We start from the raw sequence: 23,466 nt of genomic DNA, 5'->3' as shown, positions 1-23,466 counted from the left end.
ATTTCATTTGCCTTATTTTTAATTAGAGGTCAAACATGATGATTAATACAGTAAAAACGTAAATAGTAATTACCTCTGAAAATGGGCATGCCTGTTCTTGTGCTAAGTCATTAGTATGTAGGCTGGTAAAACTAGTCAGAAGCTGGGCTACATTTGGGTTTTGTTGTTGCTCTGGTTATCATTATTGCACCAATGTCTTCAAATTCTTCTAGTTTTACCTTGTGTTTAAGGCAAGGGCTAGGTTCCTAGAGAGTTTTTCTCATATTTTTGCTCCACATTCGGCTTTCACTTTGTACATGTGTCCCGGAAGAGGTCTCTCTTCACACGATTGTCCTTCTACTAGTAGTAGACTGCCATTTCTTGTTAGTGAGGAGTTTGTCTCCTGGCCCAAAAGCCTATGAGTGATTTTTCAAGCTCAGTCATAGGCATTTACAAAGGCTTTACCTGCAGGCCTCATGGGGGAAAGCTGCCCTCCCCACACAAGACGTGGTACACAGCCAATGCCCTGTAATGTCTGAAGGGAGTTACAGTCAACAATTCAGGACCTCCTTGTTGACCAGGCTCTTACACAAAGCTGCATTCCTAGCCCAGGGGTCTCCATTTAGAAACCTCTTTACCCGGGCCATTTGGCAAATGCCTTCCTCAGGCCTCTGTCGAGACCTCTACATTGGGGAAAGAAGGGAGATGTTAAAGACACTACTCTGACTCAGTACTTGTCCACTTCTAGCCCTTCTCTCTAGCTCTCTTCCAGCATCTAGGTTCATTAAACTCAGGCAGTGTTTGTTCAGGTTCCCCACCACTACAGTGAGATGACCACCATATCTGTGCTGATTCATCTTATCAGCAAGTGAGCCATTCCACATGGGGACATGGAGCAGGGAGGTTTTGATGTTTTCTCCAGTTTAACCTCTTTCTATACTATTGCAGTAACTGATTAAGGACTTCACTGTTACTTTCGTTCTGGCTTGTTGTCTCAGTTGCCCACTCTGACTCTTGGCAGTTCAACTCTATCAGGCTCAGCTAAGCTCTTGACAGTTGCTTCAGATTTGCTAAGATGGTAATGGCAAACAGGTTTAAAAAACATTATCTCCCTGGGTCTCAGGGATTGGGCTTTTTCACAGATCCTAACCTTTCCCCAATTGTAGGAGATGTCTAATGATATGAACACAGATGGTTTCCTTCTTCTCTCCATTGAATAGAAAGGTTATTTTTAATCCTCCCTCTAGGTACAATGTGTCTTCACCTGTATACTGGAGTTTACAGGTCTTACTGCCCTTTCTCCAGTGGTTTCATTAAAAGAAAAATATATATAGTATAATTATTCTTTCCAAAAGAAATTATTTTCTTATATATCACTTCCCTCACTGACTAGTACATTGATATTTCAGTAAATTCTGGATTTGATCTGCTTTGTGGTTATAACCATATTCCACATATCCTCATACAGGTTTTACAGGTACCGGCTTCCAAGTGACATTATGTAATATTGTAACAGTGAAACGTGCCATTCTTTGATCTACCCAATCCCAATCAACTCATCATACAGAAGAAAAGTTCCATGCTATTTTGTGACCCAGGGCATTAAAGAACAATATTTGCCACATTTTCCATGGACAACATGTCTTAATTTAGACTTGCAACAGATCCCATCAATACAACCTCCTGTTTCCCCTTCTAGCACTCTCAGCCACTGACCTTTAAAAATACTGAATTCTAATAAATATTAGAATATCCACTAGTCCTTTCTATGAAAGTACAAGACTTCTCCCAACATCGGTAATGACTTTCCATGAGAATTATCATTCAATTTGTCCATTTGCTTATACCTTTATTAAATCTTCCAGGTTGATTCCAGCCATGGTCATTCTCCTTCGATAGAGATCCCTCTGGTTCTCGCTAGTATTCCTAATTTGGGTTAGCAAGTCTTTGGCACCTAATGACAAAGCTTTAGTAGTGTTATTTTGGCCACACTCAGAATTCCAAGACCAACTCCCTAAACCTTTCACAGATTATCTTAGGCTGCATGGCCAGTTCTGATTAAGCCACAATATACATTACCACTATTGATATTTTATTGTTTTTGTGCAATTTTGGAAACTACTTGCACCCTAAAACATTATGTGCCCTGTGAAACTGTCACTTAGGTATATTCAATCCCCTAGTATATCCCCATCTGAGTGTGATATAAGGTCTCACATAAATATTCCTTACATATCTCCAGAGGGGTATTATTGGTAAAATTAGGACACCATATAACATGCAAACTCCCTTGAGGCTCTTCAGGTTCCATTTGTACCTTCTTTAAATGCATTCTGTTGACATTGACATTCTATATATTCAAAGTAGCGAATAAATTTCTGACATGCTGGGATGGTAGAAGCAATCTGCTTTCTGTCACACCCAGGCAGCTGTCTTAGCAATGCATCACTCTGATTAACAGCCACACAGAGTGACAGAAGCTCTGCTGTTCAGCATTCTTCACCCTCTATGATTCATTGGTAGTATTTTTCTCAGGTAATCAGAAAAATAACCAGAATGGTAAATATAGACTATAAACCATGAATCAAATGGTAGTAGGTGGCTAGTGATAAGTTGAATTATCAAGGGTACTGTGTCACAGCTTTTCACCAAATTATCTAGGCGGAGTTTTGGGGCAAAGCCCATAAATCATCAAGAGTCCAATTCTGCTTTTCTGGAGAAAACATATCCAGAGGTTTCTCCGAGCCATCTGCCATTACTGAACGCTAGATTTGACAGAGATAGCTAATGGTCTTCTTTTCTTGCTCTGAGGTACTCCTGTGGAAATAATTTGATTGTATTCTTTTTTTTTGGTTTGTTTATTTGCTTTTTGTTTTTTTACCGGTATGTGGGCCTCTCACTGCTGTGGCCTCTCCCGTTGCGGAGCACAGGCTCCGGACGCGCAGGTTCAGCGGCCATGGCTCACGGGCCCAGCTGCTCCGTGGCATGTGAGATCTTCCCGGACCGGGGCACAAACCCGTGTCCCCTGCATTGGCAGGCGGACTCTCAACCACTGCGCCACCAGGGAAGCCCTTGATTGTATTCTTACTTGAGATCATGATTCACTAGTAAGCATCCTCTGTTTGCCACAATTTCCCCTATTTCTATGTATCACTTCTTTGGACTCATACTTCCCACCATGGTGGGGTTTCTCTAGCTCAGATATATGGGTCACCCACAGGCTGAGCAATAACAGCATACTTGCTAATGCTTCTTCTCCTTCCTAACCCAGAAGGATTTCAAAGTTTGGCAGGTAACAAATATGCAGACAGATGCATACTGCTAAGAGCATTTCATAGGAAAGGTCATTCCTTCTACTAAGCCCTATTAGTGTGTTTATCAGAATTTTGGTAATCAGAATGATTCAGGTGGATTTTAGAACTCATTTATCTCTCTTTTCTGGGTATTCCAAATAGAAGATAAAGAGATTACAGGCCTAATGCTAACTCCTTCCTTTCCAGTAATGAATGGTCACAGGCATAGACAAGAATGCATGATGAATAAATAATTATTTTAATGGAATTTGTACTATTAATGTGATTGGGTTTATATCTTTGTACTTGTTATTAATAGATAAAGAGAAAAATGAGCCATGTGTATGAAATACATATGCCCTTCCACAGACCAATATAATGTTCCAACAACCAATGTGAAAGAACAATTATAAATGGTTTTGAATGCAGCTAAGTGTAAGTGTTTAGTCAAGATTTATAAAGAAAACACCTATACAGTAAGGAATATTTACTCTGTTGAATTATGTGTAAAATATACATATATATGCATAATAGATATAAATATATGATTATGTGTATATGTGTGCATCGATTGCTAAACATGCTTTGTGTATCTTCCATGTCTGATATTGTCTGGGAAATTGATGCCATACACATTGATACATCTGAAAATCCATTTGTTTGGAGAGGTGGCGAACTTCTTAAATCAATTGATCAACTGGAAATATATGGAAAACTGGAACTAAAGACAGTAGAGTTACTGAAGGAAAGTTTTCAATCTCACTCATGATAAGGAAAACATAAATTACTAAAATGTTACCAAAGCCATGTGCAGATGGAGAACAAGAACCAAAAATGTTTTTTACCTTTGAGTACACATCTAGAGAAATAATGTGTAATGAAGGCAAATACTTCTGAAAAATATTAATTAACTTCTTGAATATAAAAATTGTACTTTCTTATACTATCTTAAAGTCCTCCTTTTTAAAACATATATTTTTCAGGCCACCTTTACCACAGCTGGAACATTCTATGTGGCCACAAGTTAAAGAAATATTTTTCAAGGGAAACTGTAGGGTTTTTTCTATTTGTTCATTCCAACCAATATTATGTTCTCAGTATCTCAGAAAGTTTTCTTAAAGATTCACAGACCTCTTGCTACAGTGTCAATGTCAGAGATAAGATTACAGCAAGACAGACAGACTTCTCTTTATTAAAACTATCAAAATTTGGAAGAAGAAGATTAAACACTATATATAAACCTAGACAACCTGGTCACCCCCATCCACAGAATACTGGAATGCTGTTCTCTGCCCTACTTATGTCTCACTTTAATTCATAAGAGGAACATACAAAGTTCACAGAGTTCTGTATGTCATAGTTAAAAATTTACCAGAACTCTGAATAATATCACTAAAATATTCGATCTGGTCACTAGAGAAGGAATCAAAATTGGGAAAATCATAAATCAATAGATAGGAATACAAGGTATTTTCTTGAACTCTAGAGGAGGTACATGTGCAACTCTCAGAGAAAATCCATTGTACCCACATCCCTAGAGATCTCTCTGGAATTTTTAGAGAAAATATCTGAAAAATAAATTAACTGTTAAACCAACCCATATCTAGAACCAAGATTTTTTTGTTCTGGAAACTCAGGGTTAAGAATTCTTCATGTACAATTCTGTTTTTTATAATTTGAGATTCCCTACTGAGTTCTGCTTAACTTTAATTATTTTCTTTATTGTAACTCTTCTTCATTCACCTAGGTTCTTCTATACTGCTCCTTAAGCTGGGAATTTCTTGAACAGTTGCAGACAGTAGCTCTAATGTCCTTTCCCCAAAACTGCCGAAGTTGCAAAGGTTCAGTCCTAATCCAAGTATTGCCACAGAACTTAATGTACTGTGAATTTTGGTTATCACTGCAACGCACCCAAGAAATAAACCTTCAAGGCCACTTTGCAGCTGCAGCTGAAAAAAGCCACAACTGTGATTATGACTGCATTCTAAACACTGAAGTCTGTAATCCCCCTTATTCATTTTCAAATTCAACTAACTGTGCTAATCTTTATTCTATAGATTTAAGATCAACTATATCACTTTCTATTTCTCTAGCTACATCATAATGAGAATGAGGATCAGTGTTTGAGTACCATGTTGAGTAATTATTTTCTTATTAATTTCCCAATTAATAATTGCTCATCTTTGGGTGACATTTGAAGACAACCAATATTAAACATACATAGGAAAATCTTTAATATTTAAATTAATATTTAATTATATTAAATATAATATTATATTTATATAATTTCTTTTATAGCTATATTCTAAATCTAGACTTTGTTCCATTTTTCAGTTATCAATAAACATGCAATTTATGTTTCCTACTTTTGATTTACTGACAGAAAGCTGAGGTCTAGATTTAATCCTTAATTATAATTTTTCTTATTCCTTTCTTCCTGGAACCAATTTTGTTCACTTCCTACATAACTTCGTCATTTATCCTTTGTCTTAAAAGACAATGTAAACCCACTGGCAACCTTTATTCTTCATCCAAGCATTGATACCATACTTTAAAAAGGATTAGTGATAATGATGATATTAATAACAGCTAACATTTATATAGCACTTACTGTGTGTCAGGCCCTATGCTAAATATTTTAAACATATTGGTTCATGTAACCTACAAAGCAACTGAGATTGGTAAAATTATTACTTCCTTTTTTTTTTTTTAGATGGGAAAACTGAGACTGAGCTGTTAAGTAACATGTTCAAAGTCATGTAGCTAGTAAGTGGCAAAATAAAAAAGGTGAACCTTTTAAAAAATAATTTCACATTTACAAGTGATCATTTGATATAATTCCAACTGGTTTGCAGAACATGTACAAATTCAACCATAAATTGATTGCTTGAACACAGTACTGAGAAATTTGTCTTCTAAAATAAAAACTAATTCCTAGTAATAGACAAAGTATGTTTTGCTAGGAAAGACATACATACCATTTGATGTCGTAAGACCTATGTTTTATTTATAGCCTACCAACATTTTAGATTTATGCTAGTGGGCTAGTAAGATAATCTTTGCTCATATTAAATGTAGAAATAATATTACTGGCCTACCTGGATCATAGAGTTCCTATGACGATGAAATAGAGAATAGTAAAATGTTATAATCATTCAACTCTTACATACAGTGAGTTTTACTAACAAAATAGGTTAAATGACAAACAAAGCAGCAATTAAAGCTTCAACTGTGGAAATAACATTGACCCTATTCCAGAGGATTTTTCAGGAACTGACAGTTTCTCTGTACATAGTTAGAATCTACTTTCTATTCTAAAGTAATATTAAAAATGAAAGTCTTTCCTCTAAGCACTAGATATCCTAAAGCTACCCACTTATTAAAATATGGAGATAAAACTGAATTTGTATGGGATGAATGAACTCAAGAATTTACTAGCGGGCTTCCCTGGTGGCGCAGTGGTTGAGAGTCCGCCTGCCTATGCAGGAGACACGGGTTCGTGCCCCGGTCCGGGAAGATCCCACATGCCGTGGAGCGGCTGGGCCCGTGAGCCGTGGCCGCTGAGCCTGTGCGTCCGGAGCCTGTGCTCCGCAACGGGAGAGGCCACAACGGTGAGAGTTCCGCGTACCAAAAAAAAAAAGAATTTACTAGCTAAAGTGGATAGGTAAACTCAGTTTCATGATAATATCTTACTGTTAGTTAAATATTTATTGACTCTCAATTACTCATTTAAACTATTTGGGAGTAAAACAAAACAGAAAATGTTTTTTTATCTTTATTCATGATATTAGTTTAAACAAATATAAAAGTACTGCTCACTGCTTACCTGAATTCTGGATATTCTTCAAATAATTATAGAACCAACTGTGTCATTGGTGAATAGTGATGGCACATATTTAACCGCTGGAGGAAAATATCAGTTGAAAGACCATAGAGACCTCCCTTCACCACTGCCTTTTTCCTGAGTTATATACCCTAGGGTTTCTACCAAACGTTGAACTGAGCAGAATTTTTTTCCTTATGTGTCTACTGTAACCCAAATCATTTTTCTCAATTCACCACCACCCCATGAAATTCCTCTCATTCTGTTTGCATACCAAGTTGCCATTTCAAGAAAAAAGGAATAATACTGAAGCATCACCTGAAGGGAAATGTAATCCTAACAAGAAAAATGCAATAAGAAGAAATGTAAGTGTATGCTGGAAAAAAATAGATGAGCTAAAACACCTAGGGAAATAAAAGGAGGGGAAAGTATATCATAATTATATTTTGCCACCAGTGAACTTTGAACCCTGTCCTGCTCTTCAGAATACCAACCCATTTTTCCCTCCCATTCCACTTACTAGCCATTTTAGGCATTTCTATCACTGAACTCAAATAATGTATAAATATTAATGAGATTATGATTAGTCTTATTGGTTAGTAACTTACATACATAAGGTTTCTTTAAACAATGAAAATACTTTTGTCAAGAAAACTTCAAACAGGCTTTCATTTTGTACTCTGCGACTCTGAGCAATAAATCTTGTGTAATTTATATAATAGCAGTCCTGCTTACCATGCATATGTCACAATATAATTCTCAACGAGACAAATACATGTAATTACATTCACTAAGTAACACTGAAGATTCCAAATCATTCACGGTGAAAGCTGTAACTGCTTAAGTAAAATTAGTTTGGCTTTTCATTTAGTTTCTATTTCCTTTCATTCAGAGACTTAGCTTTCAATACTTAGAAGGAAAAGAAAAGGAAATTTTTGCCTTATTCAAGTTTAGAGAGCAGAGGGATCAGGGAAGGCTTGGATGCTGAGCTAAATAACTGATCTCCGATGTTTTTATCTGAAATTAGGAACATTAATATAGGGAGGGTAAAAGAGAAATGACTAACTTTATTTAAAATTATGAGTAACAACAAAGTGAAGGAAATAAAATCATTGTAACATTGAGTTTATTTATTCATTTATGTCCTATCTAGTTCTTGAAAATAGGGTTTTTTACACAAAAATAAGTATACGGATATAAAGTAATAGGTCACTAAAATATATATAATTATTGTATATAAGCACAAAGCTAGCCCAAAACTGGCCCCATCCTGTTTCTAACAAGATAATGAGTTGATTTTCAGAGGCAACAGAATGAAACCACGAGTCATGCAGCCAAAGCACGCTCAGAGGAGAAAATTTTGACCTCATACAACACCCTGAACCAACGTTTCTCCCCTCCATGGAACAAAAGGACCATGACAGACTGGAAACTGAACGCAGGGAATCCTTTCACAAGGAAAGGGTCTGTTGTCCAGAAAGATCCAGTACTGAAGCCCTATTACCATACTTTACCATAAATGGCCGAGTTCCCAAGCCCTGCAATGGAAACCTGCCCTGCCAGTGCTTCCGCATCTCAACCCTCTTGCCCTAAATCATGAAAGTTTGACCGAAAGTCAGATAAGGGAGACAGATTTCAGCCCTGCCTCCCCATCTCCTTGCTGGTTGACCTCAAAATAAAGCTTTTCCTTTTCTCAAAAGCTGGTGCCATGGTATTGGCTTCCGTGCCTGCTGAGCAGCAAACCTTTGCTTGGTTACAGTAATAATTACCTAATTATTGAGGACTTTTAGACACTTTACCATGTACTCTGTATGCATCATATATTTTAATCCTCACAAATCTCTTCAAGTAGGTATTGTTAACCCTATTTTACCACATAGAAAATTCAGACCTACGGAAATGAGGTAACAAGTTCACACAGCTGCTAAACGGCACAGCTGAATTGGAGCAGAGTCTGTGTGACGTAAAATCCCACCACCACAGAGGATTAGCAGATGATGCCAGGAGTGAAGCTTCAGGCATAAACCTGCCTGGCTTATTAGGTTATAAACCATAACCTAATATCCTTTATAGCTGCCAGAAATGAGTGACAGATTTGGCTCAGATTTTCCAAAAGGGAAGCATGGAAGCCTAGGAAGTTAGTTGCACTATTTACAGTAGATTTTTCTTTTCGTGACAAGAGTCCCATCTAAACAAATACAAGTTAACTGACTCCACAAAAGCTTTAAAAATGCTCCAGAAGGGAACAAGTAATTAGTACCAATTATCTATAAATACTTTTTTTAACGTCTAAAAGTACATTTTTCTCAGTGGATTTGGCCTTGCTCTATAATTGAAGCATCTGTAATACTACTAATTCATTCTCCTAATCACTTTATTTTTAATGTTTTTAATCAATACAACAGCATATTCAGAAAGGTACTCTTCACAAATAAGAAAGCTAAAGGTCACAGAAGTAAAATAACTTTAAATCACAGTTTGCCTAGCTCCTGACACATGCTCTTACTACAACACATCCGTAGCCAGAATGCTGAAACAGTACTGTGATATTGTGATTTACAGTAAGAAAAATATACTTGGCTTTCAGCCCCATTTCTGGCACAGAGCTCCTAAAACTCCTGTTTCCTAAGTGATGAGAGCCAGAAAGGCGTCTTTAGTTATGTTAATGAGGATGGGGCTGGTTGCCAGGACAGAAGACCACGTGGTCAGAGGGCTTGGACTTTCAGTCTCCCCACCACCACCCCCATCTCTTGGGAGGGGAAAGGGGCTGGAGGTTGAATCAATTGCCAATGGCCAGTGATTTAATAAAAAATGTCTATGCAATGAAGTCTCCATAAAAACCCAAAAGGACTGGGTTTTGAGAATCTCAGGGTTGGTGAACACTTGGAGATTTGGGGAGAATGATGCTCTCTGAGAGGGCATAGAAGCTCTGCATTCTTTCCCACATACCTTGCCCTATGCATCTCTTTCATCTATCTGCTTCTGAATTATATTCTTTTATAATAAACCGAAGACCTAGTAAGTAAAATGTTTCTGAGTTCCACGTGCCACTCTAGCAAATTAATCGCTCCAAGGAGGGAGTTGTGGGAACCTCTGATTTATAGTTGATTGGTCAGGATGAGTGACAACCTGGGGGGCAGTCTTTAACCAGTGGGATCTGATGCTATCTCTGGGACGCAATGTCAGAATTGAGCTGTATTGTAGGACACCCAGCTGGTGTCAGAGCATTGCTTGTTGTGGGGAGACATTCCCACAACAGAAATTGGGGTTCAGAACATCCATTCAAGTACTATATATCATTTTTTAATAGTTTGTTTTTCATTGAATTCTAGTCGGCATACATATTTTATCTTAACTATCTGGCTTAATGTATTAGGGACAAGAGAAAGCATCTAGGTTTATATTCATCATACACTTTAATGTGATTTCTTACATAAACTGATGATAACAAATGATTAAAGAAATGAGAAAAATGTATAAAGTAATAAACACGTGCATTTGCATTATATTCTGAGTTATTACTACCAATAAGATGATACTTCTGGGACATCCCTGGTGGCGCAGTAGTTAAGTATCCACCTGCCAATGCAGGGGACACAGGTTTGATCCCTGGTCTGAGAAGATCCTGCATGCCGCGGAGCAATAAGCCTGCAAGCCACAACTACTGAGCTCAGGTGCTGCAACTACTGCAGCCCACACGCCTAGAGCCCGTGCTCTGCAACAAGAGAAGCCACCACAATGAGAAGCCCACACACTGCAATGAAGAGTAGCCCTTGCTCGCGGCAACTAGAGAAAGCCCACGCGCAGCAACGAAGACCCAACGCAGCCATAAATAAATAAATAAATAAAATGTAAAAAAAAAAAAAAAAAGATGATACTTCTGCCTACATATAAACAATAGCATCTTGTAAGAAGACCAGGTTACTATGACTAGATTGAGGACCTAAAATAAGAAAAGAAGAAAATATTTCCTCCTTTCCTTCCCTCTCCTCTTTATAGGAGAATTTATTCTGAAGGAAGAAGCTTTTAATATATACATTCCTCCTCTATAGCATTATGTGAAAATTTATTTCAGTTTAAAAAAATTAAAATAACACATACATCATTTTTCTTTATTCTCAACCAAAAATATAGATCACTTAGATTATAGAAATTAACCTAAATCATTAATTGAGGCATACAAATAAAAATCACTAGTGAGTTCTATAGTAGGTAAATGGATTATATGGATTTCCTATGAAGACTCTTTTGCTTGGGGAATATTAAAGTTAAAATAGTATTTGAGACATGCAAACAACTGCTCATTTCAAGCAAATGACAATTCCTCCTCTAGGCATCCATAATTCTTTTTTTTTTTTTTTTTTTTTCCCCTGTACGCGGGCCTCTCGTTGTTGTGGCCTCTCCCGTTGCAAAGCACAGGCTCCGGACGCGCAGGCTCAGCGGCCATGGCTCACAGGCCCAGCCGCTCCGCAGCATGTGGGATCTTCCCGGACCAGGGCTCGAACCCGTGTCCCCTGCATCAGCAGGCAGACTCTCAACCACTGCGCCACCAGGCAAGCCCCATAATTCTTTACTTGCACCTCTGTTAAAAACTTACTATTAAATCTCTGCCTACCTTCTATTCCTCTCTCACTTTGAATCACCAAAGATTCAGCTAATGTCTCTCAATACCACAATTCCTGATGTATTTAAAAATATTTTTACATTTTTATTTATTTTAAATTAGATGATGTATGCATGAATAGGTACACAAATAGATTAATTAAGAACAATGCTCTAGAGATATTTAAAATGATTTGGTATAATTCCTGATTATCAACAACTTTCTATTTGGGACAAAGTGCAAAGAATCCATATGTTAACTGCAAACAATTTAATTTCAGAAAGGTCTGTATTACTTAATATCGTTTTCTTTGTTTTGGAGCGGTTTTTTTGGCCATGCCACATGGCTTGTGGGATCTTAGTTCCCTGACCAGACCAGGGATCGAACCCGGGCCCTCGGCAGTGAAAATGCAGAGTCCTAACCACTGGACCACCAGGAATTCCCTGTTTTACTTAATTTAATACACATATGTTAGATACCTCTATTAGTGTGCACAAATTGTGACAGAATCCTTGAAGACAAACTGCAAGACTGTCCTGGGCTTGGAAGACAAAATTTCAGTTTCAGTTTCAGATATCAAGGTTACTGAATAAAGATGTACACATAGTAAACAAAACAGGGATATAAATGTTGCTATATATCAAGGAATTTTAAAACAATATTTTTTGTGGGCTTTTTGTTTACCAGGATGATTTCATGGCAGAACTCTAAATGCAAGAAAAGAATGTATCCACTTGCACTTGCGCACCAACTGAAACTTGTCCTGAAATTTATGAGGGCTTAATACAAGCACTAGAATCTTAAGGAGAAAAGAGGGCAAAATCAACAAAACAAATAAACACAAGAAAAAAAACAAAACAAAAAAAACAAAGCAAGGTCGGGACTTCTCTTCGTGGTCCAGTGGTTAAGACTCCCTGCTCCCAATGCAGGGGGCCCAGGTTTGATCCCTGGCCAGGGAACTAGATCCCACTTGCCAAAACTAAAAGAGCTCACGTGCTGCAACTAAGACTCATGAAGGCAAATAAATAAATAGTAAAAAAAAAAAAAAAAAAAAGACCAAAAAAACCCCACAAAGCAAACAACCAAACAACCAACAGTATCACTAAAGATGTCCTAACAAGTCACAAGCAAAAAAACAACAGCTGTTAAACTGGCTTCAGAATTTGCCTCTATAACATTAAATTCAACACTAAAGTCAAAAATAAGATGAAATAACTAAATAATGTTAATAAAATTTGATATGAATATATTACAAACCAATAATGTAAATCCAACTATATTTTTCCTGCATGAAGAAAACAAAGTTTTCTCAAATATTCAAAGGATTAGAAATAATATCACCTGCTCACTGCAGATGACAAAATTATCTTATGAATACTAAAGCCCTCTGTCAGGATATATATAAAAATTAAGAATTCAAGCCTGGAAGGGACATATACCTTAACTCCTAATCAAGGACCACCCAACCTAACACTGCAAGTGCATTATAAGGGAGTGGAAAGCAGACAAAGGTCAGAAACTCTCAATATGAATCCTGGATAAGTGTGTGACCTGGGACAAATCAATCTCTCTTAGAGTGCATAAACAGACACATCTGCATATACATAAAATATGAAATATCACTGATAATTTTTAAATTATCTAGCAGCAGTAACAGAAGTTTGTACTGCTTCTAGCAGAATCCATATAAAAATACAGGTAAGCTTCTTCCTTATACATGAATAAAAAATCTGTGTCTGGTATAGTATTGATATATTCCACTAATTGGAAAATTCTTCATTGCTTATGACAAAAATTAATCCTAAATTTACCCAGAAAGTAAAATAATTTGTCTTTGCTAAAGGAAATAAGTCTTTAACCTGAATACAATGCCCAGAATCTCACCCTTTTTTCTAGTCAAACTCTTTTTCTCTATCTCTCATCATGAACCAGTTAAGCTTGCCCCCTTGCATATCATAATCCCTTTCTTGGGCTAACTGCTCAGAACATGTTCAGTTTTGTCTTATGTTTTCTTCTCATTGTGTTCCCTGCTCCAACAGTGTGACATTCTCTGTCCTCCACTAATTTCAATTTGCTTATTCCGTACGGTACTGCTGATGATGTTAGCTATTATTGCTGTTCTATAACTCACCATTTAGCTTATTCTGTGAATGGCAAATTATATTTTCTTATAATCATGATTCTAGATTTACGTACTGTGCATGCTAGTAATACACAATTTTAAGCTTTATATATCTTGTATATATTTTTTACATGAACTTCAATGTCACTCAATTAAAGAACAAGGGATAGAATGATGAATTTAAATAGCAACACTAAATATTATCTCAACTAGTTTGGACGTGTTCACTAATATAAAAGTTATTTGAAAGTTCAGGCTTGCTGCTCAATGCCCAGAAAAAAATCTGTCCTTACATGCCTAATCTAACAAATATAAACTAATAGATGTATACAATACCAGAGTAGACGACAGAAATTCAATTTATTAACTTATACAGAGCTATTGAACTTAAACGCACTGCCATTAGCATTCAAAGAGATAATGCATGTGAAGCCTGAAACGTAGTGAGCACTTAATATAGACATATCAGTTATTATCTGTTTTACTTCTTATTGCCCAGTTACATAAGAATCAAAGCGATTATAGTTTCTTTGAATTTCTGATTGCACATTGACCATGTTCAATATGCACTGAACACTGCAATTTCAATGCAATTAAAAACATTTATTTTCAATATTTATTAGAATATTTCAATATTTATTAAATAGACTCCTTTTCCTTTGGGTTATTTTATCTTCTCTGGCTATCTTTAATCTTCCCTCTGTGAGTACTAATGTCATTTTTTGTGGCCTAAATTTGTCTTGCTTCTACAGAGCAACCTGGCCTTAAGCTACACTCAGATAACTTGACTAGGAGAAATCCGTAAACTTTTCTTAAAACTTACTATAAAAGTCTGTGATTTAAGAATTTACCAAATTCCCCTATTAAATGTTTGTTCCCTGTTTAACTGTCAGAGGTCAGTAAAAATTAATTCCCTCATTTTCAAATTTTAGGGAGTTGCCTCACTGTATCACCCAAGAATTGAAAATGAGCATGTATCTAGAATATTTAATGCCACAATTAGCATGTTGGAATTTGAACCAGTACTTTTTTTATGATAGCTATGAATTTTTTCCTAATGACATACCCATGGCAATATATTTAGCAAAATTTATTCGGTTCACCTATTCATCTTTGATTGATTCATTGCAAGTAATTAATTAAAACAGATATGTGCTTTAATTTGTACTAGTCAATCAAGCACCATGGAAACTGACACCCAGACCGTATTTTCCCTTACAAACAAGTTTAAGGTGTCTACTTTATCTTAAATTAGTAAGCATATGGTATTTCTGAAGAATAAAATGGCAATATAAAGATTATATATAGATTTTTAATTCCCCTCAAATACTTATAAAAGCAATTTTGAATTTTCTGTTGATGATTCTACACATCTAAATTAATGCAGGCTATTGTTTCTGAACATATCCAGAATATGCTGTCACTGAAGATATTTGCAGAGCTTAGTGAAGTTTGAAAATTATATAATGCAACAGTAACATTAATTTCAATAAAGTTAACCATTAACTTATTATCAATTGTTGTAACAGAAATAAAACATGAGACAAAGAACATGACTGATTTGAAGCCTTGCTATTTCCTGAGCATTTAAATATATTCAAGTTACAACCCTTCTATGAATCCTGCTTAGAATAGGAGGTAATATATATTGAGGATAAAAAGCTATAAAGAGATGTTGTAAGATACGATTCAGAACTCATATATATACATATATATATATATATACACACATACACACACATAATGCAAATTGTGATATCTGTGCAAATGTATCTTAGCATTGCCCAAAATTGAACACACATATCATTCACTGGGGAGCAGGAAACCCACGCTAGTCCCAGCCCTGCAGCTTCTGGCTCCTCTTCTCCTGCTTCCTTGCATGGAGGTACAAAATAAGAAAGAATAAAAAAAAAGGACAAGGCCTATCACTTCCTGCATGATCGAGTAGCTCCTACTGGACCCAATCCTCCTGTGTAAAACAACTATAAACTCCAGACAAACTACAAAAAAGGAATGACTAGAAGGCAATGGAGAATAATCAAATGAAGGTACATTCAGGAGCTGAACTGACACTTGTTAATAAAGAATGGTACTGTGTGAGTATGTGGTTTTTTTCTCCTGGCTTTTAGTTTGAAGTTAGACCAACATTTTCGATGTGTGAAGTGACTATAATTCTTAGAGAAATCCTGCAGACTTCCTGACCTGAAAAACCAGAAGACATATCTCAAAGCAACTGTATTTCTAAAAACTGAGAGGAGACTTCCAGAAAGGAGAAAGCCACAGAGGAGGAGACCCAAATTATAAGCTCTACCCGAGTCTCTGGCTTGCTCCTAACCCATAAATGCATAGGGCAGACTCAAGGTAGCTTCCAATGGTTCTAAAATAACTGAACAGAGATTTGAGATGTGATAAAAGGTTTGAAATTTAAATGTAACCAAATTGATTGCCTATTAAAACCAAAAAAACACCATTCTTAAGAATATAATCAAATGCAAATATATCAGAATCAGTGGGATATAGTCAAAATTAATCTTGTATGAGGAACCAGAAAAAATTGTTACTCATTCTTAAAAGAAAAAGTATCAACAGATTTGAACCCTTAAATTATCCAGATGTTGGAATCATAGACGGACTTTTAAAGCAGTTTGTGTGTGTGTGTGTGTGTGTGTGTGTGTGTGTGTGTGTGTGTGTGTTGAGGGAGTGTGAAGAAGAAACACTCATATAAAAATCTAGGAAATCTCAGCAGAATAAAAAAATAAATAGAAACTCAATAGAAATTCAAGAAAAATACATATCTAAACAAAACATTCTTTGGATATGCAGAATGCAGATGATACAGGACAGAATCAGTAATCTTAAAGGTAGATCAACAGAAATAATGCAGTCTTCAGAACACCATGACATAAGTTTGAAAGAAAAATTAATAGAGCTTCAGGAACCTGTGGGACATGTCAAAAGTATAAAGTACACGTAATATGAACTCAAGAAGGTTTGGCAGGAGAGAACGAGACAAAAAGAATCTGAAGAAATAAAGGCCAAAAAAATTTCCAAATGTATGGAAGACGTATTTTTACACTAACAAGAGGCTCAGTAAACCTGGAATAGGAATAATATAAATAAAACTAAATCCCAGCAAAGAAAACTTAACTTGCTAAAAATCAAAGAGAAAAAGAAAATCTTAAAATTAGCTAGAGAAAATGGAATATTATACACAGGGAAAGAATAATTCATATCACCATAGACTCCATATCAGAAACTATGGAGGCAATAATAAAGACATTTTCAGATAAAAGAGTAAGAAAATTTGTCACCAGCACTGCACCTAAAAGAAATGCTAAAACAATTTCTTGCAGTCGGAAAAAAAGAAATAGTACCAGAGGAAAATATGTACCATCTGGAAAGAACAGATTAAATAATAAATATATTGATAAATATAAATTTTTCTCTTAGTGTAGTTAACACACACATGACTAAAGCAAAAAATATAATGGTGTCTTTTTGGTGTATAACATTTTTAGCACGAGATAATAATTAACATACATAGAATGATGAGGTTATGGTAACACATGGATGGATCCACATGGTTGCAGGTCTTCATATCATGTGAGGTAGTAAAATATTAACCCTATATAAACTGTAAAGACTTAATCCCAGAGCAACTACTAACAAAAAAAATCCAATAGATAATTTCTAATGGAATTCTAAAGTTCATTCAAAGAAGAACTAGAAAATCAGAAAAGGGTAGAAATATAGGGGATATTCACAATAAAATGGTGAACCTAAATCAAATGATATCAATAATGACAGAATGTTTATGGATGAAACCCTCTAACTAAAAGGCAGAGATTAACAGAATAATTAATAAAAGCAGGACCTAAGTGTATGTTAAATATGAGATGAAATTTAAATGTAAAGCTCAGATAGATTGAGAGCAGATGTATAGAAATTATATATAATACAAACCCTAAGAATAAGAAGCCTGGATTACCTATTTTAATACGAGATAAGGTAAGCATCAAGAAAAGTCTATTGCCAGAGATAAAGCAGGATATTTAACAAAGGTAAAAGGCTAAATTCATCAGGATGATCTAACAATCATAAGTGTGTATGACCTGAGAACCAACGTTCAAAACACATGATGCAAAAACTACAGTATTAAAGAAAGAATTAGACAAAATCTCCTACTATGATTGTGGAATTAACAGTCCCCTTGAACAACTGATTGAGCTAGACAAAAAAACTAATGGAATCAGCATGCACAACCTAGATCTAATGGATAATTACAAAATACTACATATGATAATATCAGAATACATTCTTTAAGCACTCATATTATATTCACCAAGATGGCCCATAAACTGCGCTAGAAGTCTAAATCGACTTAATAGAATTGAAATCATATGGAATAAACTCTCTCTGATCACACTATAATTAAATTAGACATCAATAACCGTATCTAGGAGAACTAAGTATTTTCAATCAAACCCACTTCGAAAACATCCATCAAACAAACAAAAAATCAAAGTAGAAATTATAGAATAATTTCAACTTTATGGTACACAAAATACAGCATACAAAATTTGGATAGGCAGGGGAGTTCCCCAGCGGCCCAGTGGCCGGAATTCCCCAGTGGCCGGAAATCTCCAGCAGCCCAGTGGCTGGAATTCACCAGCTTCCACTGCAGGGGACACGAGTTCCATCCCTGGTGGGGGAACTATGATGCCTTGCTGTGCGGCCAAAAAAAATTAAAAATTTGAGAGGCCACTGAAAATTATTAGAGGGAAATTCTTAAAGTGCTCATATTTAAAAAAAAGTTAAAGGTCTAAAATTAATGACCCAAAATTCTGCATTGAATAAGTAACAAAAATAAAAAACGCAAGGAAACTAAAAGTAGAAATGAGAAAAAAATAAAGATAAAAGTATATATCAATAAAACAGAAATGAGGCAAGCAGTGTACAAAATTAACAAAGGGGAAAGCTGTCTTTATGACTCAGAAAATCTGAGGCAGGGCTACAGAAGACGCTGCGCGTCCTCCCCACCCCCAAACGGCAGCTGACTGAGCTGCCGACTGCGGAGCGGTGTCCTCAAGGCGCAGGCAGACCAGCCACGAGCGGGCCGCACCGGCCCTCTGCTCCAAGCCTCCTCCAGTACTTCCACAGGGCTTACCTCAGGACGTGGGGCCCGTCAGCTGGGGATACCATTCCCAGGCGCCGAGATGCTGCGCTTGAGCCACGTGGAAGTTGCTCGCACTCCGTCAGAGGCCCTGAGGCAGAGCTGAGGCTCCGAGCCCACCAAGCCTCACCGAGGCTCACACCGTCGCGGGTGGGCACTAACGGCAGGCAAGCTCCGAGGCAGGTGAGCAGAAGGGAACACCGCCCTGGCGTGGAGAGCGAGGCGGGCCTCTCCAAGGAGCACGGGCCGGCCTCCGAGGGGCTCGCAGCCCGGCCAGAGGTGAGCTCTTTGGGGAAGAGGGAAGGAATGTTTCTTCCCGAAGCCTGTGTCTCCTATGGCTTCCGGGTCACGGGTGTGTGTGGGGGGAGGGGCCGAGGCCTGCAGCCTCACAGAAGCCCCAAGGCAGCTGTGCCAACCGAGGCCGCTGCCAGAAGCCAGAATTGTCTCTGCTTTCCTTACGCTTGGCCTCGGTGAGGGCGATGTCGAGGGCTGGAGGCTGAACGGCAGAGGCTGGCGCCTTTCAGGGGCCTGAGTGGGCAGGACGCCAGAGTTGTTGCTGAGGCGGGCGTGGAGGCCAAGCGGCGGCTTGTGATGTGTGAGGCTCTTCAGAGGGGTCGTTGGCTGGGATCTGGCTGGCCGGCTTGGACTGGAAGTAGTTACTGGCAGTATTTTCTTTGTTTCTCTGACTGAGCATCCCTTGCAGCGGTCTTCCTCGTGCACGCCTGGTTCGCTGCTCTCGGCTGCCGAGATTTGGGGGGCTGGTTTATTTTGTGGCCCTTTTGAAACTACTGGGAGACTGGTTTTTACGATGATGGGCTCGGGAATCTTCCAGAAGTTGGTTTCCTCACCCCAGCAAGACTTGCGCCTAATCGTCTCCAGGTTGCTGTAGGACAGTTCCAGCGAATCAGTGGATGCACCTGCTCCAGGAGCTGCTGGAAAAGCAGAGTTATGTTCTCGCCAACAGACGGTTACCAAGCCATCGATCTTCTCTAGCTCAAATTCTGACTATTGCAGATCTTTGACCTCCGCACACACCTCCCTCTCTCTCTTTTCTCTCTCTCTCTCCCCCCTCTCTCTGCCCCCTCTCTCGCTCTTCCCCATATATATATATATATCACAAATAAAAAAGGAATTAATTATAAAAAAAAACACAAAAACCTCTTCATGGTTAGATGCGTTCACTGAGAGTTCCATCAAACATTCAATCCTAAAGTTTTTCAGATAAAGCAGAGGAGGATGGAACTCTCCCTCTCTGAGACACCTTTTGAGACCAGTTAACTCTAAATATGTATCCTGACAATGAAATTAGAAAAAAAAATTGCAGACATATATCCACCATGAACATAAACATAAACACAAAAATCGTTAACAGTATTGTCAAATTGAATACAACAATATTTAAGAGGGTAGTACCTTATGAACAAATAGGTTCAATTCCTGGAATAGAAGGATATTTGAACATGCTTAAATTAATCAGTTTAATTCATCATATTAACAAAGGAGGTAAAAATATCATTTTGATAGATGCAGAAAAAGAATTTGGTAAAATTCAACACTCCTTATTCATTAAAAAAAAACCTCAACAAACAAGAAAGAGACTCAATTTGTAAGTCACCTAGGAGAAACATAAGGCTAATATATACTTGATGTTGAAATATTTAATGCTTTTCCTGTAAGATTAAAAACAAGACAATAATGCCTGCTCTCACATTTATTTAACACTGTACTCAAGTATTTACATTTGAACCATTTGCATAAAAAATATGCAATTTTATTACCCGTGTAGGTTCTTTTAACCACCAGTGTAATCAAAATGCAAAACCCTCTGACAGTTGTCTTTCTTTTATTGATTTTAACTTGATTTGATTATGGTTAGAGAACACATTTTGTATGATTTCAGTTCTTTTAAATGCATTGAAATTTATTTTGTGGCCTGGGATATGGCCAATCTTGTTGAATGTCCCAAGGGCACTTGAAAAAATTTGCAATCTTATGTTGTTAAGTGTAATATTCTATATGTGTAAAATATATTCTTTTGGATGATGGCATTGTTCAGATCCTATATGTGTCTGTTGATTTTCTAAGAGTTCCTTTCATTTTTGAGGGGGGTAGGTGGGTTGAAGTACCCAACTATAAGTTCAGATTTGTCTCTTTTCTCTTTCAGCTCTATCAGTTTTTGCTTCATGCAGTTTGAGTCTCTGTTGTTTGGTGTGTATACATTTAAAATCATTATATCATCTTTTTGGGTCTTTTAACATTATGTATTTGAGGAGAGGGGGCTGTGTTTCCAATGGCAATTTAATTTTGAAAGCCCTTGCAATCTTATTTCACTTTATCTGGTACTGCTTGGACTCCTGATCTCTGTTGATGTTGCATAAGTAGGCAGAACAGGTTTTCCAGAACCGCCAGGAGTGTCTCTTGGTGCGGAAAGCATGTGTGGAAATGGTCTGTCTTATCAGTGCCCCCTGGTTGCCCTCATTCCCCAACTGGGAGACCTGGAGGTAGGAAACCTCTGTATGGCTTTCCTCTATTGGTTGGGAGGATACCAGACCCCTGACATAATGCTATTCCTCCAATCCTGTGGTCAACTCCCTACCTTTCTCTTACTACCTTTAGAATTCTCTTATGTTTGTTTCTTGTGTCATTTCTAGGATTTATAGTTGTGCTTGATGATGAGCAGAGGGAAAAAAATGGTTCTGCACTGTATTGTCCAGACTAGAAGTCTCTCAAAGAAATTTTTAGAAAGAAGAAAAGGGTGGAGAACTTATATTACCTGATTTCAAGTCTTATTATAAAGCTACAGTATATAAGAGGAGGTGGTGTTGGCAAAATGATAGATACTAGATCAAAAGAACAGAATAAAAAGTAAAGCAATAGAATCACCATGTAGCTTTCGTTGATTTTCCCTAAAGTTTCCAAGGTAACTAAATGGAGAATGGAAAGATTTATAAACAATTAGTGCCTGAAGAATTGGAAAGCTGTATGAATAAAAAAGAACCTCAAACTTTACCTCATACCATACACAAAAATAAGCTAAAAATGAGCCATGGATCTAAATATAAAGGCTAAAATTATAAAATTTCTATTAAAATGTTCATGATTTTAACATTGTCAAATATTTATTACATAGTAGTATAAATAAAGGAAGGAGCATAAAATAACAATAAGTTATAAATTGGAATTTATCATAGTTGAAAACATTTGATCTTTGAAGGATACCATGAAGAAAATAAATAGCAAGACACAGATTGGAATAAAATATTCTTAATAAATCTGACAAAGACTGGACCTGTATCCATAATATATAAAGAACTCTTAAAACGCAACAGTAAGAAAAGAATCAATCCCATAGAAAAATTGGCAAATGATATGAACAGATGATTAACAAAAGAGCATATACAAATGTCTAATAAGCACACATTCTCAGCATCATTAATCATGAGGGAACGACAATCTAAGAACACAATGTGATGCTAAGGCACAACTCTTAGAATGGCTGAAATTAAAAAGATTTAAGTTCACAGTTGGTGAAATGGGGAGCAACTTCTCATACCCTGCTGGTGGGAATATGAAATGGTACAACCACTTTGGAAATCTGTCTAGTGATTTCTTTAAAAGTTAAATATTCACGTATCACGAAATTCAGCCTTTCCACTCGTAGGTTTACCCCAAAGAAATGAAAACAGTCTGCACAAAGAACTGAATAAGAATATTGATAGTAGCTTTTATTCATACTAGTGAAAAACTGAAAACAACACATGCTCATCAACTGGTGAATGGCTAAGCAAAACGTGGAATATCCATGCAAAAGATTGTGACTCAGCAGTAAAGATGAACATACCGCTGATAAAAAATAAAAAAAAAATGATGAATCTTAAAATCATTATGCCAAGTTAAAGAAGCCAAGAAATAAAACTGTCTATGATGGCTGATTCTATTTATATATATTTTAGAAAAAGAAAACCAATCTATAGTGACAGTAACAGTGTGCAAAGATTGCAAAGTGGTACAAAGAAACACTTGGTGATGAAAATATTCTGTACCTTCATATCAGCAGTGATTTTACAAGTGTATACACATGTTAAAATGCATCAAATTGCACACTTTAGCCAAGAGTTTCTTTCCCTTCTTCCCTCCTTTTGGGACCTGGAGGAAAAAGAAGAAACTGATCACACATCACACATGTAAAGATAGTGCTAAATTGTTTCTCTGCCTCTCAGGATATACACAGCTTGTCATTCTTTCCCCTACAACTATGTATGTGAAGGTATAGGACAATCAAACTGTTAAAAAAGTGTGTTTTAATTGAAAGAAGAATCAGATTGGGCTTGAGTACAGAGATACAAGTATTAGTATAAATATTTTTAATTTCTACTCTATGCACCCTATGTTGTTTAAACTGTTTTCATAGGGTATATACTCAAATTATAATTTTAAATTGCAAGAATAAAAATAGAAAACAACACTTTTCAT

The 23,466-nt window shown here is 36.8% G+C and overlaps 1 pseudogene; it reads right to left on the bottom strand.

Annotated features, from left to right (window-relative positions):
- Positions 1-259: 259 nt before the first annotated feature.
- LOC116754974 lies at positions 260-23,042 on the bottom strand (annotated as a pseudogene).
- Between the last annotated feature and the right edge of the window lie 424 nt (positions 23,043-23,466).

The sequence above is a fragment of the Phocoena sinus genome, chromosome 6 (genome assembly GCF_008692025.1).
Source record: "Phocoena sinus isolate mPhoSin1 chromosome 6, mPhoSin1.pri, whole genome shotgun sequence".
Taxonomy (NCBI): Eukaryota; Metazoa; Chordata; class Mammalia; order Artiodactyla; family Phocoenidae; genus Phocoena; species Phocoena sinus.
The sequence above is the reverse complement of the archived record's forward strand: the minus strand, read 5'-3'. Positions and strand labels throughout refer to the sequence as shown.